This window comes from Oncorhynchus mykiss, chromosome 24, assembly GCF_013265735.2.
Source record: "Oncorhynchus mykiss isolate Arlee chromosome 24, USDA_OmykA_1.1, whole genome shotgun sequence".
NCBI lineage: Eukaryota > Metazoa > Chordata > Actinopteri > Salmoniformes > Salmonidae > Oncorhynchus > Oncorhynchus mykiss.
The window spans coordinates 29453482-29473481 of record NC_048588.1 but is presented as its reverse complement, the minus strand read 5'-3'; the positions used below and the strand labels follow the sequence as shown (position 1 = coordinate 29473481).

Here is a 20000-nt window from a genome sequence, read left to right as displayed (position 1 = left end):
TAGGTTTTGGTTTTGTCCTTTTGTCCTAGAGCGTTGTGGACATGGATGGTGGATCGGCATAAGCATGTGCCTCTTATTCCAAAGGTTGCAAGTTTGAATCCAGCAATATGTTTTTTTTGTGTTGTTGCATTTTCAGCAGATGAGAGAGATGGGGACTGTGGGGTGGAAGGATGGAGGAAAGGGGAGCAGGGAGCATCAGAGCGTGGTTGACTGTGTGGACGGGAAGCAGCCCGGGAACCACTGGACTGTGGCTGTAATTGATTTAGGGGCCATTTTCTACAGCAGCAACCCGCTCTGAGTAGTAACAGCTCATCTAACGCGAGGGGCTGCAGTTCACAGCTACAACCGATCCCACCTCACCACCATGGAGGAGGGAAACACTGGCCTTGGTGTATACTACTAATACCCAGTTGTGTAAAGTACTTAAGTAAAAAAATACTTTAAAGTACTACTTACAGTGCCTTCAGAACGTACCTTCAGACCCCTTGACTTTGTCCACATATTTGTTAGGTTACGGCCTTATTCTAAAATGATTTAAAATAAAAAATCCCCCATCAATCTATACACAATACCCCAAATGACAAAGCAAAACAAGGTTTTTAGAATTCTTTACTTATTTATTAAAAAGAAAAATATGACATTTACGTAAGTATTCAGTACTTTGTTGAAGCACCTTTGGCAGCGATTACAGCCTTGAATCTCCTTAGGTATGACGCTACAAGCTTGGCACACCTGTATTTGGGGAGTTTCTCTCATTCTTCTCTGCAGATCCGGTTGGATGGGGAGTGTTGCTGCACAGCTATTTACAGGTCTCTTCAGAAATGTTAGATCTGGTTCAAGGCCGGGATCTGGCTGGGCCACTCAAGGACATTCAGCAACAAACTGTGTTCTCTTGAATGTGTGATTACGGCCATTGTCCTGTTGGAAGGTGAGCCTTCGCCCCAGTCTGAGGTCCTAAGTGCTCCCTGTACTTTGCTCAATTCATCTGTGCCTCAATCCTAACTAGTCTCACATTGCCTCCTGCTGAAAAACATTCACACAGCATGATGCTGCCACCACCATGGTTGACCGTAGGGATGGTGCCAGGTTTCCTCCAGAAGTGATGGTTGGCATTCAGGCCAAAGAGTTCAACCTTGGTTTCATCAGAGTTTTGGCAAACTCCAAGCAGGCTGTCATGTGCCTTCTACTGAGGAGTGGCTTCCGTCTGGCCACTCTACCATGAAAGGATGATTGGTGGAGTGCTGCAGAGATGGTTGTCCTTCTGTAAGGTTCTCCCATCTCCACAGAGGAACTCTAGACCTCTGTCAGAGTGACCATCGGTTTCTTGGTCACCTGCCTGACCAAGGTTCTTCTCCCCTGATTGCTCAGTTTGGCCGGGCGACCAGCTCTAATAAGAGTCTTGGTGGTTCCAAACTTCTTCCATTCAATGCTGCAGACATTTTTTGGTACCCTTCCCCAGATCTGTGCCCCGACACAATCCTGTCTCGGCGCTCTATAGACAATTCCTTCGACCTCATGGCTTGGTTTTTGCTCTGACATGCACTGTCAACTGTGAGACCTTATATAGACAGGTGTGTGCCTTTCCAGTTAATGTCCAATCAATTGAATTTACCACAATCAAGTTGTAGAAACATCTCAAGAATGATCAACGGAAACAGGATGCACCTGAGCTCAATTTCGAGTCTCATAGCAAAGGGTCTGAATTCTTATGTGTAAGGTATTTCTGTTTTTTATAAATTTGCTAAAAATATAAAAGCCTGTTTTGCCTTGTCATTATGGGGTATTGTGTGTAGATTGCTGAGGACATTTTTTTTTTCTAAATCCATTTTACAATAAGGCTGCAACGTAACAAAATGTGGGAAAAAGTCAAGGGGTCTGAACACTTTCCAAAGTCTCTGTAAATACTTTGGGGGATATACGTACTTCACTGTTTCTCATTTTTGACAACTTTTACTTCGCTACGTTCCTGATGAAAAACATGGGACTTTTTCATACATTTTCCCTGACACCCAAAAGTACTTGTTACATTTTGAATGCTTAGCAGAACAGAAACATTGTCCAATTCACACACACACAAGCAAACATCCCTGGTCATCCCTACTGCCTCTGATAAGGCCCAACGCTCTTAACCGCTAGGCTACATATGTAAATGAGTGTGTAAATGATGTCTGAGTGTTGGGAGTGTGACCCTCGCTATCCGCAAAAAATTAAACAAATAATGGTGCCATCTGGTTTCCTTAAAATAAGACATTTGAAATTATTTATACTTTTGATACTTAAGTCTATTTTAGCTATAAACATTTTTTATATATATAATTTTGTGTAATTTGAAACCAAATACTTTTTGACTTTTACTCAAGTAGTATTTTAATGACTTACACTTTTACTTGAGTCATTTTCTATTAAGGTATCTTTACTTTTTACTCAAGTATGACAATTGGGTACTTTTTTCACCTCTGCTAATGCCTCAGGTTGTTGGGGATTGTTACTACTCCTACCTCAGGTTGTTGGGGATTGTTACTACTCCTACCTCAGGTTGTTGGGGATTGTTACTACTCCTACCTCAGGTTGTTGGGGATTGTTACTACTCCTACCTCAGGTTGTTGGGGATTGTTACTACTCCTACCTCAGGTTGTTGGGGATTGTTACTACTCCTACCTCAGGTTGTTGGGGATTGTTACTACTCCTACCTCAGGTTGTTGGGGATTGTTACTACTCCTACCTCAGGTTGTTGGGGATTGTTACTACTCCTACCTCAGGTTGTTGGGGATTGTTACTACTCCTACCTCAGGTTGTTGGGGATTGTTACTACTCCTACCTCAGGTTGTTGGGGATTGTTACTACTCCTACCTCAGAGTGTTGGGAAGTAGAATTGGAAATCGGATGCCTGAATGAGTTTATTGGTAAGGGGCTTTGTGATTGTGCAATTACTGTAGAAGAAAAGCTGAAGGTATGGGAGTTGTTGAACACATGTTGTTGTGAGTGGTTTCAACCCTGTTAGAAGAAGCAAGAGGGCAGCAGCTGGCCAGGGAGTTCAGTATATATAGGACACGGAGTTTGTCCTGCAAGGTCAATGGGGTCAGGAAAAGCTATAGGACTTTCAAGGCCAGATTGTAGCTCAGCCTACTTCATAAAGTCAAGACAAAGTCAAACCTAGACCAGGCATAGCGCTGCCCACAGACCATGGTAGCCTATGTCCTGTAACAATCTGTAACATTCTAGAAGATTCAGAAGGACTTTTGGAGCCTGCTCTCAAGAGGTCAACAAAGTGCCATAATATAAATGGATGTCAGACCTCAGTGTTCTTCTCAATCTGAGATTCAGGGCTGCTCATTGGGTTTCACAGAGGTGACTGGATGAGGTGATCTTAATGAAATCTTAAACACACAGCCAAAGTCTGAAAACGAGTCATTAGTATGGAGTGGGCGGGGGAGAAAGAGAAAGGAAGCGAGAAAGAGAAGCAGACAGACAGAGAGAAAGAGCGAGCGACTGACACTATTCCTCATAAATGGACAGAGAACAAGAAAGCCTGGATATGAGGTTAAATATCTGGTATTAAGAAAGACAAAGTCCTTGTGTGGTGTTGTGGTCACAGAGGTAATCAATGTTCACTTTGAGACAATAAATCAGTTACATAGAGACTGGAGACATTAAGGCTGTCCCTGACTCAAACAAATCTTGGTCGACGAGTCACCTGTTCTTTCGACCAATCGTTTGGGAGAAATTTTTAAACGTATTTTTCCATATCTAGACTTAACCTACAGTAAGTTTGAATAAATTCAACTATATGTAGGCTATTGAGCTGGTCTGATGCTTTTAAGCACTGTGATTAAAAATGAAGACACAGATTACTTAAGAAAGAGCCAGAGATCAATATAGCCGATCCAGAAGAAACAACCTGTTCCTGACCCTCCCCCTCCCCCACCTCCCCCTCCTCCTCCTCCTCTCCCTCCTCCTCCTCCTCCTCCTCCTCCTCCTCCTCCTCCCCCTCCTCCTCCTCTCCCTCCTACTCCTCCTCCTCTCCCTCCTCCTCCCCCTCCTTCTCCTCCTCCTCCTCCTCCTCTCCCTCCTACTCCTCCTCCTCTCCCTCCTACTCCTCCTCCTCTCCCTCCTCCTCCCCCTCCTCCCCCTCTCCCTCCTACTCCTCCTCCTCTCCCTCTTCCTCCCCCTCCTCCTCCTCCTCCTCCTCCTCCTCCCCCTCCTCCTCCTCTCCCTCCTACTCCTCCTCCTCTCCCTCCTACTCCTCCTCCTCTCCCTCCTCCCCCTCCTCCTCTCCCTCCTCCCGCTGCTGCTGGCATCGGCATATTCTGACATTATGCTCCTGAAGTTGAAGGTAATAGGCTATACCAGCAGTCAACAATCTTTTCCATTTTTCATGTTTTGTGACACACGTCTTTCAGAGTGCTGTTTTTCCCGTGATTTACTCATCCTGTGTATGATAGTTTTTGTCTGACTCACTAACGATGCCTTTTTGCCTGTTCCCTGCCTCGGATTTCATGTTATCTACCTATTGCCTGGACTACGTTACTAGCCTTTTCCCTGCCTGTACTGTTGTCCTTTTGGACCTCCTGTGTACGACATTCTGCCTGCCCCAGGACCCAGCTACCTGCCTCCTCCTGTGTATGACCTTCTGCCTGCCCCTGGACCCAGCTACCTGCCTCCTCCTGTGTATGACCTTCTGCCTGCCCCTGGACCCAGCTACCTGCCTCCTCCTGTGTATGACCTTCTGCCTGCCCCTGGACCCAGCTACCTGCCTCCTCCTGTGTATGACCTTCTGCCTGCCCCTGGACCCAGCTACCTGCCTCCTCCTGTGTATGACCTTCTGCCTGCCCCTGGACCCAGCTACCTGCCTCCTCCTGTGTATGACCTTCTGCCTGCCCCTGGACCCAGCTACCTGCCTCCTCCTGTGTATGACCTTCTGCCTGCCCCTGGACCCAGCTACTTGCCTCCTCCTGTGTATGACCTTCTGCCTGCCCCTGGACCCAGCTACCTGCCTCCTCCTGTGTATGACCTTCTGCCTGCCCCTGGACCCAGCTACCTGCCTCCTCCTGTGTATGACCTTCTGCCTGCCCCTGGACCCAGCTACTTGCCTCCTCCTGTGTATGACCTTCTGCCTGCCCCTGGACCCAGCTACTTGCCTCCTCCTGTGCTCCTTTGCAATAAACACCTGCTGCGCCCTGCGCTTGAAACCAGCTCTCTGTCTCCCCTCGTGTTCATTACTCTGATCTACGTGCCATTACACTGATCTACGTGCCATTACACTGATCTACGTGCCATTACACAGATCTACGTGCCATCTTTGTATGCACATTTTCGTTAAACAGTTCCATTTCATTTATAATAGTTTTAATATCTTAAATTAAATTACATGTGGTTAATCAAAAGTCTAAATAAAAATTATACAAATCTAAAAGTAACTTTTAATTGCCATTGCAAATATGTAAAAATAGCCTACATGAATCCAACAAATCAAAACATTGCAGCCTGCAGGTAGTAGTATCCTGATTAAAAAATAATATCCTATAAATCACATTGGCTACACATGGCCTCCCTGCAAGGAACTTAAAACATTATTTAAACTATCAACTTGGTCCAACCAGAAGCTGCTGCTTGCAAACATGCAACATTGTAAACTCAGCAAAAAAATAAATGTCCTTTTTCAGGACTCTGTCTTTCAAATATAATTTGTAAAAATCCAAATAACTTCACAGATCTTCATTGTAAAGGGTTTAAACACAGTTTACCATGCTTGTTCAATGAACCATAAACAATTAATGAACATGCACCTGTGGAACGGTTGTTAAGACACTAACAGCTTTACAGACGGTAGGCAATTAAGGTCACAGTTATGAAAAATTAGGACACTAAAGAGGCCTTTCTACTGACTCTGAAAAACACCAAAAGAAGGATGCCCAGGGTCCCTGCTCATCTGTGTGAACGTGAGTTAGGCATGCTGCAAGGAGGCATGAGGACTGCAAATGAGGCCAGGGCAATAAATTACAATGTCCCTACTGTGAGACGCCTAAGACAGCGCTACTTGGAGACAGGACAGACAGCTGATCGTCCTCACAGTGGCAGACCACGTGTAACAACACCTGCACAGGACCGGTACATCCAAACATCACACCTGCAGGACAGGTACAGGATGGCAACAACAACTGCCCTAGTTACACCAGGAATGCACAATCCCTCCATCAGTGCTCAGACTGTCCACAATAGGCTGAGAGAGGCTGGACTGAGGGCTTGTAGGGCTGTTGTAAGGCAGGTCCTCACCAAACATCACCGGCAACAACGTCGCCTATAGGCACAAACCCACCATCGCTGGAACAGACAGGACTGGCAAAAAGTGCTCTTCACTGACGAGTTGCGGTTTTGTCTCACCAGGGGTGATAGTCGGATTCGCGTTTATCGTCGAAGGAATGAGCGTTACACCGAGGCCTGTACTCTGGAGGGGGATCGATTTGGAGGTGGAGGGTCTGTCATGGTCTGGGGAGGTGTGTCACAGGATCATCGGACTGAGCTTGTTGTCGCATCATCGGACTGAGCTTGTTGTCATTGCAGGCAATCTCAACGCTGTGTATTACAGTGAAGACAACCTCCCCCCTCATGTGGTACCCTTCCTGCAGGATCATCCTACTGCTCGTTCTGTGCGTGATTTCATGCAAGACATGAATGTCAGTGTTCTGTCATGGCCAGCGAAGAGCCCCGATCTAAATCCCATTGAGCAGGTCTGGGACCTGTTGGATCGGAGGGTGAGGGCTAGGGTCATTCCCCCCCAGAAATGTCCGGGAACTTTGCAGGTGCCTTGTTGGAAGAGTGGGGTAACATCTCACAGCAAGTACTGGCAAATCTGGTGCAGTCCATGAGGACGAGATGAACTGCAGTACTTAATGCAGCAGGTGGCCACACCTGATACTGACTGTTACTTTTGATTTTGACCCCCCTCCCTTTGTTCAGGGACACATTATTCAATTTCTGTTGGTCACATGTCTGTGGAACTTGTTCAGTTTATGTCCCAGTTGTTGAATCTTGTTATGTTCATACAAATATTTACACATGTTAAGTTTGCTGAAAATAAACACAGTTTACAGTGAGAGGACATTTCTTTTTTTGCTGAGTGTATGAAATACTCTGGGCCCTCAGAGGTTCCCCTGCCAGTGGGCTCCGGACAGACACAGCTGTAGGTTATTTACATAAAGAAGTAATAGGCATATTGTATTTCCACCAGATTGGAGCATGACATTTTTTCTTCATTCATGCTGAGTGGTTATCAAAAGGGAGAGAGAACTGGAAATATTTTTCAAATAGGTTACGTTGAGGAAGTATTGTCATTCTCAAAGGATGTAAAAACAGACTTTGTTTACTTGCTGTTTGAGGCAAAGAAAACATGACTTTGAGAAGTTCCAAGGTGCTGCTGGTGAGTTAAGACAATCAGAAAAAGTATCAGATCCCAAATGGGCACATTTCCAGGCCTACATTTGCGTGCAGGCCAGGTAGCCTAAGCCTACTTCTATGTGTATTCAGGTGCATGTTCTTACTCAGAATTGACTGGAGCGCCCCAAATAAAAGACAATGAATTAACAATGGAAAGAAAGAAATCCTCCAAAATTCTCAAAAGTGTAGCCTGGGATGTGCTCTTGGCAACCAACGTGTCCACCCCTTCAATGAGAACAGTAAGACTATAATAATAATATATCAAATTAATTAACAGAAATGACCATAGCCAAACAAACATTGTGGATGAGAAATTATGGTAATTAACGGTAAATGTACTACTGGTGATACTTGTGTACCCTCCCTGTGGCCTCCGCAATGGATTAGTCCACTCAGGCATGAATCAGGCATGAATCAGACAGGAATGAATCAGACAGGAATGAATCAGACAGGTGTCTCGTGTGCCATAAAAATATATATAATTGTGACTGCTGGAACAAACAATTGACCAGTCGATTACATGGGGTCAGCCCTATGAGACATGCTGTGAAAAACGGGTATATAAACATCTAACACCTTTACTACCCTGATCCCATTTGAGTTCCTCTCCCTCCGTATACTCTGACTGACCAAATCACACCTGATACACTGTCTGCAGCCGAGATAGAAGGCAAGTGGCTTTGCCAGACCGTGTTAAACTGGCATTTCAATCATCATGATGTTGAGTGTGTGTGTGTGTGTGCGTGCGTGTGTGTGTGTGCGTGTGTGTGTGTGTGTGTGTGTGTGTGTGTGTGTGTGTGTGTGTGTGTGTGTGTGTGTGTGTGTCTGCATCTGATTGTGTGTGTCATTTACATTATCTGATCACAGGCATATTTTACACACATCTAAGTGTCACTATAGCCCTCGCTATCAGGCCATTGATTTGATTTCCATGGTGTTGCTGGTGGTCTCTGTAAGCCACTTTGTCTCCATTATACACATGATGTATGCTGTGTTCATGCAGTATTTCTGCCACCGGCTGAATGGAGGGGGCTTAAAGAGCTTGTCAAATGACATGTTTATTGTCAAACCCAATAAAGAACAAGAAAAACCTTGTACAACGCAGTGCCAGTATAAGACTACTGTTCACATGTAGCATTATATAAAGCACGTGCTCCACTAAGAGGTGGATAGATCAGGATTTACACACATTAAAACAGACACTTATATTCACAATCCCAGACACGCAGATTCATTTGCATGAGCATATGCACAATTAGAACTAAAAACACACACACACACACTCACACAAATCCACACACACTCGTGCATTGTGTCCATTGAGGCCACCCCAAGGCCTCACTCCTGCAGGCACAAGTCTGTCTACTCTCATTCCCACGCTTGCCACGTGCCCAAACATACACCGCATGGCCTTCAAATTAGTGCATTTGGAAACTTTAGCCACAGCCATTGCTGACAGGTGTATAAAAATTGAGCACACAGCCATGCAATCTCCATAGACAAACATTGGCAGTAGAATGGCCCTTACTGAAGAGCTCAGTGACTTTCAACGTGGCACCGTCATAGGATGCCACCTTTCCAACAAGTCAGTTAATCTGCCCTGCTAGAGCTGCTCCGGTCAACTGTAAGTGCTGTTATTGTGAAGTGGAAACGTCTAGGAGTAACAACGGCTCAGTCGCGAAGTGGTAGGCCAAACAAGCTCACAGAACGGGACCGCCGAGCGCTAATGCGTGTAGTGAGTAAAATTAGTCTGTCCTCGGTTGCAACAGTCACTACCAAGTTCCAAACTGCCTCTGGAAGCAACGTCAGCACAATTACTGGGAGCTTCATGAAATGGGTTTCCATGGTCGAGCAGCCGCACACAAGCCTAAGATCACCATGTGCAATGCCAAGCGTTGGCTGGAGTGGTGTAAAGTTCGCCGCCATTGGACTCTGGGGCAGTGGAAACGTGTTCTCTGGAGTGGTGAATCATGCTTCATTATCTGGCAGTCCAATGGACGAATCTGGGTTTGTTGGATGCCAGAGTAACAGTACCTGACCCAATGCATAGTGCCAATTGTAAAGTTTGGTGGAAGAGGAATAATGGTCTGGGGCTTTTTTTCATGGTTCGGGCTAGGTCCCTTTGTTACAGTGAAGGGAAATCTTAATGCTACAGCATACATTCTAGACGATTCTGTGCTTTTAACCTTGTGGCAACAATTTGGGGAAGGCCCTTTCCTGTTTCAGCGTGACAATGACCCGTGCACAAAGCTAGGTCCATACAGAAATCGTTTGTCAAGATTGGTGTGCAAGAACTTAACTGGCCTGCACAGAGCCCTGACCTTCACCCCATTGAACACCTTTGGAATGAATTGGAACGCCGACTCCGAGCCAAGCATGATCACCCAACATCATCAGTGCCGACCTCATTAAAGCTCTTGTGGCTGAATGGAAGCAAATGTTCACAGCAATGTTCCAGCATCTAGAGGAAAACCTTCCTAGAAGAGTGGAGGCTGTTATAGCAGCAAAGGGGGAACCAACTCCATATTAATGGCCATGATTCTAGAAAGAGATTTTTTTTTTTACCCGTTTTCTCCCCAATTTTGTGATATCCAATTGGTAGTTACAGTCTTGTCTCATTGCTGCAACTCCCGTACAGACTCGGGAGAGGTGAAGGTCGAGAGCGGTGTGTCCTCCTAAATACAACTCAACCAAGCCACACTGCTTCTTGACACAATGCCCACTAAACCCAGAAGCCAGCCGCACCAATGTGTCAGAGGAAACACCTGGTGCACTGCACACGGCAAGCCATAGGAATCGCTAGTGCGCGATGGGACAAGGACCTGTCTCCCAGCATCTCCTCTCCCTCTCTCCTTGTCTTTCAGCATATTCTCTCCCTGTCCACCAGCATCTCCTCTCCCTGTCTCCCTGTCTCCCAAAATCTCCTCTCCCTGTCTTTCAGCATCTCCTCTCCCTGTCTCCCATCATCTCCTTTCCTTGACACCCTGTCTTTCAGCATCTCCTCTCCCTGTCTTTCAGCATCTTCTCTCCCAGTCTTTCAGCATCTTATCTCCCTGTCTCCCAGCATCTCCTCTCCATGTCTACCTGTCTCACAGCATCTTCTCTCCCTGTCTCCCAGCATCTCCTCTCCACGTCCACTAGCGTCTCCTCTTCCTGTTTCCTGTCTCACAGCATCTCCTCTTCCTGTCTTCCTGTCGCCCAGCATCTCCTCTCCCTGTCTGATTGCCACTCCAATTTAACTCACATTATTAGCATGACAATGTTAAATGCAGTGTTACCAAAGCAATTAACAAGTAGTAATATAATCAAGGTAATCACATCATATTTCAGCTGATTATTACATCATGACAATTAAATAATTATCTTCTACTTTTGAGAAACTATTCCCTCCCTCCCTCCCTCCCTCCCTCCCTCCCTCCCTCCCTCCCTCCCTGTCTATCTCTCGTTTCAGCTACAATCCCTCTCGACTACCCATCCCTCCTTCTCCTTCACAACTCCTCATGTGCCACCATCTCTCTCTTCCTCCTCCCTCTCTCTTTCTCTCATCCCCTTTCATCTACCTCAGCCCCTCTCCTCGGCTGCACTCCTTCTCTCTCTTGCCCATCACTTTGCCAGGCTGTAAATCTAATCTGGTTGATTGCTGATTGGTGCTCAGCTGGTGAGGCCTAGGCTGCCGTTTAAGCCCTGATGTTAATTGCCCATCGCCGTGGAGACTGGAGAGGAGGAGAAAGGAGGAGCTGGCGGGAATGGCTTTTATGGAATTAAATGGAAATCATCTGGTAAAAACTTGTTCCATGATCCTTATTATACCCAGGCACGGCCACAGCTTAGTGTCTGTTAGCCCAAATTAACCTCTTGGCTAAGAGCATTCCTCAGAATAAGGACTGGGAAAATGCCAGAATTCCCGTAGATGTTCCAAGGTGGCATACAGGTGTTTTCAATGCGTGGTAGCATAACAATGCACTTAAGAATGCTAGTATGATACAAATATGCACAACATGCTAGCATTTAATAATGGTAACAATGGATGTTATGCATGAGGCTGTGTTTGTGTATGAAATGCACAGCTGGATTCTGATTTTCTGACTATGACAAGCTAACGGTTCCCATGGGCTGGGATTGGACAGAGGGGGTTGTGTAAGGATGTGGGCATTTCTGGATGAGAAGCAGTGTAAATGTGTGTGTGCCCACGTGTGCGTGTCTATCCCCTAATCCTAATGTGGGTTTGTTAGGTCCTTTCTTCGTCCTCTGGTTCTGGAAGAAGAGCCCCCACTGTCTCCTCTCTTCAGCTGTCAATCTTCTAAGAGGGGATGGCGGCATCTCCCCTTCATATTTCTGTAATAAAACTGAATAAAGACCGGCTCACAAACATAGTGGGGGGGGGGGGGGGGGGGGGGGGGATTCTATTTCAGACAGAGCGGGTGGAACAAGACATCATTTTTCCCACCAAACATAGACAGAGAGAGATAGATTCATTTTTATTGTTTATTTCACTTTTGTATATTACCTACTTCAGTTGCTTTGGCAATGTTAACATGTGTTTCCCATGGAAATAAAGCCCCTTGAATTGAATTGTGAGTGAGAGAGAGAGAGAGAGAGAGAGAGAGAGAGAGAGAGCGAGCGAGAGATTGAGTGATAGAGAGAAGAAACTTCTAGAAGCCAACAGACAATATGGGGAGAGTTGGGGTGAGAGAGAGTAGCCACAGTGTGCCAACAGGACAGAATAGAACAACAACCACCCCCAGCTAGATATAGAACTGGGAGCCAGGAGGGTTCAGTCGTTAGTGGTGACACACAAACCTTTCAGACCCTGGGGGAATGGAGAGAGACGGGGAGGGAGGGAGAGAGAGAAAGAGAGGGAAGAAGAGGTAGAGAGTGACAGAGAGTGAGACTTCAGAATGAGATGAGAAAGACAGAGACAGATAGAGAGAGTGTGTGTGGGAGAAAGACAAGGGAGGGAGGGAGGGAGGGAGGGAGGGAGGGAGGGAGGGAGGGAGGGAGGGAGGGAGGGAGGGAGGGAGGGACTCTCTTCCAGCCCATCTTCCCTGGCAGACAGTCTGTTCTCTAAGTCTGACTCATGGACAGCCAATATAACATTAACTCTGAAAGAGGAGGGCCTCCCGGGTGGCGCAGTGGTTAAAGGCGCTGTACTATCAGAGACTCTGGGTTCGTGCCCAGGCTCTGTCGTAACCGGCCGTGACCGGGAGGTCTGTGGGGCGACGCACAATTGGCCTAGCGTCGTCCGGGTTAGGGAGGTAGGGATATCCTTGTCTCATCGCGCACCAGCGACTCCTGTGGCGGGCCGGGCGCAGTGCGCACTAACCAAGGTTGCCAGGTGCACGGTGTTCCCTCCAACACATTGGTGCGGCTGGCTTCCAGGTTGGATGCGCGCTGTGTTAAGAAGCAGTGTGGCTTGGTTGGGTTGTGTATCGGAGGACGCATGACTTTCAACCTTCATCTCTCCCGAGCCCGTACGGGAGTTGTAGCGATGAGACAAGATAGTAGCTACTAAAACAATTGGATACCAGGAAATTGGGGAGAAAAAGGGGTAAAAATAGAAATGTAAAATAATTTAAAAAATACAACTCTGAAAGAGGAGGCCATCAGAGAGAAAAGAGAGAGAGATAGAGGACAGGGGGTCTAAGCAAACTAGGGGAGGGGAGGGGGGGGCATTCCTCCACAGTGGCCACACGGGAGTTTGTGGTCACCGGCGTGTGTGTGTGTGTGTGTGTGTGTGTGTGTATGCGTGCGGGTTTAGCAGGACATAAAACAGACGCTGGGAGGACGATGCGAGCTCGTTTCAGAAGAGGAACATTCCTCCATAGGGGGCGGTATCCTAGCAACCTGAACAAAAGAGGATGGGGAACAGGGTTCCAGTAAGACTAACAGAAGTCTACTTCTGTTTGCTGTTTGGTGTATGTGGGGGGTGGGGGGGGGGGTTAGAAGAGATTCAGTTCCTTTAGCTTTCAACAGAGTAATCTCTGTATATACCCACACAAACATAAGTGCATAAATATGCCTTCAGGGCAAAAGTTTAAAGAGTCTGAAGTTAAGAAACCTCAAAAGAACAGCAATCCTTCTTAGAAAGGAAATTCATAAAGTCCTAGATTTTATTTCCTGGTAAAACCAAGGTAAAATAAACATCAGGATGTGTGTGTACAAGCGTCGGGACGTGGCGGTTGAGAACGTTACGTTTTTGACCGGCTACACGCGCATTCACACACACAGTCAGTGGGTTGTTTCTGCTCTGGGTTGAGACCAGCGAGCTGACCGCCACCACATGGTAATGACAGAGCGCTCCCGTTCCGTCGGTCGCCAAGGGAACACTATAATTTACCCTGGTCCTAGTTCCTGCCTCGGGATCAGCCCTACATGATGTCACTCAGCCATCTGTATGACCTGATTGATCCAACACACACACACACACACACACACACACACACACACTCCACAGAGCGGGCGAGAGAGACAGAGAGAGAGACAGAGGGAGATATAATATATATATATATATATGCTTTGGCAATGTAAAAATATGTTTCCCCTGCCAATAAAGCCCCTTGAATTTAAATTAATTCAGAGAGAGAGAGAGAGAGAGATTTGCCTTGGCAATGTGAAAATATGTTTCCCATGCCAATAAAGCCCCTTGAATTTAAATGAATTTAGAGAGAGAGAGAGAGAGAGAGAGAGAGAGAGAGAGAGATTTGCCTTGGCAATGTGAAAATATGTTTCCCATGCCAACAAAGCCCCTTGAATTTAAATGAATTTAGAGAGAGACAGTGAGAGCGAGAGAGAGAAGGGCACACCTAGAGAGAGTAAGAATAAAAAGTGAGAGAAAGATGGACAGAAAGAGAGAAAGACAGAGAAAAGCAGAAACAGGGAGAGAAAGTAAGAGACAGAGAGAATGAGAGTAGGAGACTAAGGGAGAGACAAGTGTCCCAGTGTGTGTCTAACCCAGCAGTGTAATGACCCTACCGTCTGTGGGCTGCTGTGTGTTGAGACTACAACACACATGGAGATTCACTACTAGACCAGAGGATAATGAGCTCAACAGAGCCTGCTATAATACTCACTGTTACTCACCGTTACCTGAGACAGAACAGGGCCGGTGTGTGTGTGTGTGTGTGTGTGTGTGTGTGTGTGTGTGTGTGTGTGTGTGTGTGTGTGTGTGTGTGTGTGTGTGTGTGTGTGTGTGTGTGTGTGTGTGTGTGTGTGTGTGTGTGTGTGTGTGTGTGTGTGTGTGTGTGCGTGTGTGTGTGTGTGTGTGTGTGTGCGTGTGTGTGTGTGTGTGTGTGTGTGTGGGCACGCGTGTGTGTAATATCTACAGTCTCAAGGCCTGTGAGGTTGTCGGGACATTGAATGCCAGACAAAGGAGTTGAGCAGACATAAGTAAAGCTGGACTCTGTCAGAGCAGACTGAGAGAAGACAGAACTTCACAGCCCTGGAGACCTTGTCAACAGAAAAAGTTTCACAGCAGAAAGCTGAGGGCAGAAAGTTGTTAACCTGAGGAACGTGAGATGGAACAGGGAAGAGTACAGGGAGCGAGGGGTGGAGGGAGAGAGAGAAAGAGCAGGACAGAGTTTAGAAGAGGGATACACCAGCAGAAGAGACCGGCATCATTGTCCTTTACTGTGTCGTCTAGCCTCTGCCTCTGTATGAGAAACATATCCGACTACATCACTTCATAGCCACTATAGAGGGTCCTAACAAGGAAACTGACAACAAGGGCACAACCATTACACAAATAAACAAACGAACAAGCAAACACTCAATCCAATCCAACTGTTTAAGTGTCCATTCAAAGAGTCACAGCTTCATCTGATAAACTCTCCAGTCTGAACGATTTACTCAGAGTACTTCTGAAGGTCACTAGCACTTCAGACAAGAATTCTAAAAGAGACGGCAGCCATTTTAAGAACATACTTAATGTTCTCTTTGTTTGCTGCTCTGAAATGTAATCTTAACTGAATGAATAACTGACAACATACACTAAAGCATGAGCGGATGTGTTGCTTTGTTCAATCATAATCATTTCTGGGGGATGCTTATATTTGTCCTGTTGCACACAAATGTGTTTATTGCATATGCCAACTCCCCCTGAGAAACCCACAGGAAATGAGGTCACCCCTGTGGCAATTAAGATGAAGTGCCTTGCTCAAAGGCACAGCAACAGATTTTTCACCTTGTCGGCTTCAGTACACAAACCAGCGACCTTTCAGTTACTGTCCCAAAGCTCTAACCACAAGGCTTCCTGCCGCTCAGCTATGGGCAGCAGCAAGCAGAGAATTACCATTTAGGCGACTTTATTAGTTCATTTTTGCTTTTTCCAGTGCTGCACTACGCGTCTTCTAAGTGTATAATTACTATATTGTAATCACGTACAGGTAAGAAGTCAAGTGATTAAAACACGAAACATCCTGAGAAAGAAGAGGGAAGAGATGTGTGAGTGCAGGAGAGGAGAGATAGGAATCACAGAGGCAGCTTTATGAGGGGATGAAACCAAACAGAATGTCTAACTTCACTAAAGATAACTTAGTCTAGGAAGGGATACAAATTATTTTAAAATCAAATCAAATGTTATTGGTCGTGTACACATATTTAGCAGATGTTATCGCGGGTGTAGCCATCCTGGAAGGGGGTGAGTGGTGCAGGCGATGTGTTGATTAAACTTTGATACCGTTTTCCTCAGATTTGCTTTATTAAAGTCCCCAGATACATTTCAGTTGAAGGTAGTCAGTTGAATCCTACAGACGAAGAACCATATATGTGACATTTAAAAAAAAAAAGAGATATACATGAAAAATCATTATTGGACACCATTTTTCTATAGTGAACCGGTTTCACAAGCTTTCCATGCGCTAATTAACAATAATTTTAAATTTAAAGATAGGCTCTCGTGGAATAACCGTTTATGTGCACCACCTTTCTGTTGCTGATGAAAATCACAGAAATGTGGGAAAGAAAGGTAAAACAAAACTAAAAGAATGGAAAGACAGGCAAAGGAAGATCTTACGGGATGCGGGAAAACCCTATACAAATCGTAAGGGTCAAGAAAAAACTGGGAAAAGCTGTCCAAAAGAGGTATGTGGAAGAACCGTATATCAAACAATCAAGCTAGCTAGCTATAGAGTACAGTAACTAACATGTATGTTCTGGGTTGTCCAATTTGTAACTATAGAGAAAACATATTAGCTAAAGTTCGTTGGCTACTAACTCATACATTATCGTTACAAATGTTATTGCTAGATTATAGAAGAAACATAGCTAGCTACTTTTTCTCCGTCCACCGGATGATTCGACATGGCTACAGTAGCTAGCTAATTACACTGTATCCTGCAGGGAAGAGCGTGTTCCACGACGTGCAGAAAGGATTGTGGAAAGTTGACTGATGAACGCAAGCTGCATCTGTTCAACAGGTTCTATACTGTCCCATACGAGAAACAACAAGCGTTGATTCTCTCCGGCTTAGAACAGGTTAGAAATAAGACAAAACGCCTATTATTATAATAGCTATATTGAACACTTGCATAGTTTAACTTTGACAGTAATGATACGTACATTAACGTTAACTCTAAAAGTGCTGTGTTACACAATGGTGCAATACAAACTCATTCTGTGTATAGATTGGGAGTGTGTGAAAGATGGAGGTCCTGATCAAGCAATATCCTGAATGTGCTACAGTATTTTAAATTCTGAATTCATCATTGTCAATTTTTTTATTGCAGCATGAGGTGAAACGGAGACGTAAACCTGAGGATACAAAGGAGAACAAACGACGGAAACAAACCTTCAAATACCATGTACAGCAAGCAGGCCAGAGATTGAATGTGTGCAAGGTCACTTTCATGTCTGTGTTCCAGCTAACCAACAGCCATCTTCAGGCAAGTGAAAATATTAATTAATGTCTATATGAATATCAATTACAAACATATTGTATTCTCTGTACAGATGCTGACAGATGCTGTGGGCAGAATAACAACTGGCGGATGCTCAATCTGATGTCGATGCTCGTCTCTATGGGTTACTTTACCCAAGTTGAGCAGAAGTTCATGGTCTCTGGTCATTCTTTTCTTCCTTGTGATCGATCTTTTGCCACCATCGAGAAGAGGCGCAAGGTGTCAGTCCTTCATACACCGGATGATGTTTCAAAGATGATACTTGAAGCACAACCAGCAAAACCATTCAAGGTGATGAGGATGCAATGTGAAGACTTCAGGCACCTCCCAGATTCTGTCCTCAAGCGACCAGGTGGACTACAGATCACCTCAGTGAGGTGGTTAAAAGTCACAGGTATTGCACAGAGAATAGTTTACTAACATCCCATCAACATGCAACATGTTGTTCTAACAATAAAATGTCCTAATGCTTGACTGTGAAAGTTGTTATTGATGTCAGGAACTTAAAATGTTTCTGTTCTAATTTCAGTTGAGGATCCTTGGAATCTGTACGCCAAACAGAGCCACAGTCTATTTGAGGGATGGAAGTCGTGGCTGATCTCCAAACTAAAAGGAGGAGCTACACCTCAACCTCCCTATTTTGCAAGCCACTACCCTAGAGCATATGAGAGTCCTCTGCCCATCAAAAACAACAAGTACCAAGATCTGATGACCTGCTCAACTACTTGCCAGCTGCTGCACGCTCTTTTTATGAATCACTGCAGAGTGAATAATTTGTTGTTAAACCAAGCTACATAATTAAACGTTTTTTCTGTGAGTTTATGATCCCCTGAACCTGTATACTGTAGTATGTTGAATCTATATACATTTCAGAAGACATGTCACCCCTATTGTAGGAAATTAAATGTATCGTAGGTGTTTTCTATGTGATTCAATTTGTGTATGATTTGAACCAGCACAATATATTGAATTAATTTAATTTTAAGATGTTGTTCCTAGTGTAGAAAATGTTATGTACAATGTGTTCTGTTGAATTATTTTGTGTGATCATTTGAACCTTTTTTAATCTGAATGAATTAAAAACAAATAAGTCATCACATACAGTATGTGAGTATTCATTTGATCTTGATTCCCTTTTTATATTCATTACAATATACACTGTCTCTCTGTCACCACATTTAGCATTAACTCTAAGCAGTTAATACTTATTTACTGCTGTCACCTCAGTGCAGAAGGACATTTCTTGCCTTTAGCATGGGTTTAATGCAATTCACAACTTAATTGTTGATCATAGTGTTAAAACACAAAGAGAATGGTTTTCTGAACGTTTTGTAATATTGACCTTGGGGACCTGCATAATGGACATGCATATTGGCACATCACATTTATCCCTATTTGAAATGTACAAGTTGTGCTTGTTTTGATTGAATTAATTTCATTGTATTCTATTTTGGTAGTTCTATGGTATGTTCACATCGAGGGCTTCATTTTAAATGAGACTAAGATTTCATGACTCAACTTTTAAGAAAAGTCATCATTGCTAAAGTTGATAGACCACCTTTAAATGAACCTCCATACAAATGAATTAACTGCATATTGCATTTAAGTTATTTACATGAAGGGCATCTGTACTTGAAAGTACTTAAAACATCATATACTGTAAGGTGTTAAAAAAGGACATCTTACAGGAGTCAAGCAAAATGTCACATATACTGTTCTTCCACAAACTGAAATCATCACTGGAGATATACTGTTCTTCCACATTCTTAAAATTAAAACGGCAATAAAAAAAGTATTATTTGAAATAACAAAAAAATATAAATTGTTGTTGGAAGATATGGGTAAGGTGAATTATTTCTCAACCATAAAACACCTAATGTGGTACACACAATTAATAATATAAAAATAACTGATTATCTTAAAATGGAAAAATTGTCACATATATGGTTCTTCGTCTGTAGGGTTCAGTTGTACAACTGACTAGGTATCCCCCTTTCCCCTTTCCCAGCTACAATCAATCCTGCCTCAGGATATGCAGTTTCCAGTTTGCACAAAGTCCAGTGTTGTTCGGCATGCAGCCTAGCAGTTAAGAGCGAAAGGTCGCTGGTTTGAATCCCTGAGGCTGCAAGGTGGAAAACATCAGCAATTCTGCCCTTGTGCAAGACAGTTAACCCCCAACAGCAACTGCTCCTTCGGAGCTGATGACATAGAAGTCAATTAAGGCAGCCCCCCGCACAACTCTGATTCAGAGGGGTTGGGTAAAATGCGGTTGACACATTTCAGTTGAATGGATTCAGTGACTAGGTATCCCCTTTCCCTTCCTTGAGAGCCTTGAGGGGACTTGAGGGTGTGACATTAGTGCTAGTACGAACTTGGACCCAGGCACAGAGAAACACAGCAGGCAGAGGTAAGGGTAAATCCAGAACATTTACTTAAGGTCTTCATAGCAAAACAACAAAGAAAGGGCACACGAGAACACTGAACAAAACATGAGACCTGAGCAACTGACCCAGTCCACAGAGGATCCTAAATAGTCATCCATCAGGTGATCCCAATAAGCCCAATCAGGGTCATCTGGATACTAGAAGTAAACTAAGGGTACGTTCCAGTGGCAACGTCAGGTAGTACGCTCAAGTGGGAAACCAGACCTGTGACAGAGGTGGCTTGAGGGGG

The 20000-nt window shown here is 44.7% G+C and overlaps 1 protein-coding gene and 1 long non-coding RNA gene across 5 annotated transcripts in view; one reads left to right on the top strand and one right to left on the bottom strand.

Annotated features, from left to right (window-relative positions):
- Positions 1-20000, bottom strand: part of LOC110503387 (protocadherin Fat 3) — a 347421-nt gene that overhangs the window by 185924 nt on the left and 141497 nt on the right. The gene's annotated exons all lie outside the window — the stretch shown is intronic.
- LOC110504128 lies at positions 16175-18425 on the top strand. Of its 2 annotated transcripts, none has more exons than XR_005039407.1 (4): positions 16175-16512; positions 17157-17267; positions 17390-17721; positions 17857-18425. It is a non-coding gene; the product is annotated as an uncharacterized LOC110504128 (long non-coding RNA). The 2 variants fall into 2 exon arrangements; XR_005039406.1 differs by having other exon boundaries at positions 17380-17721.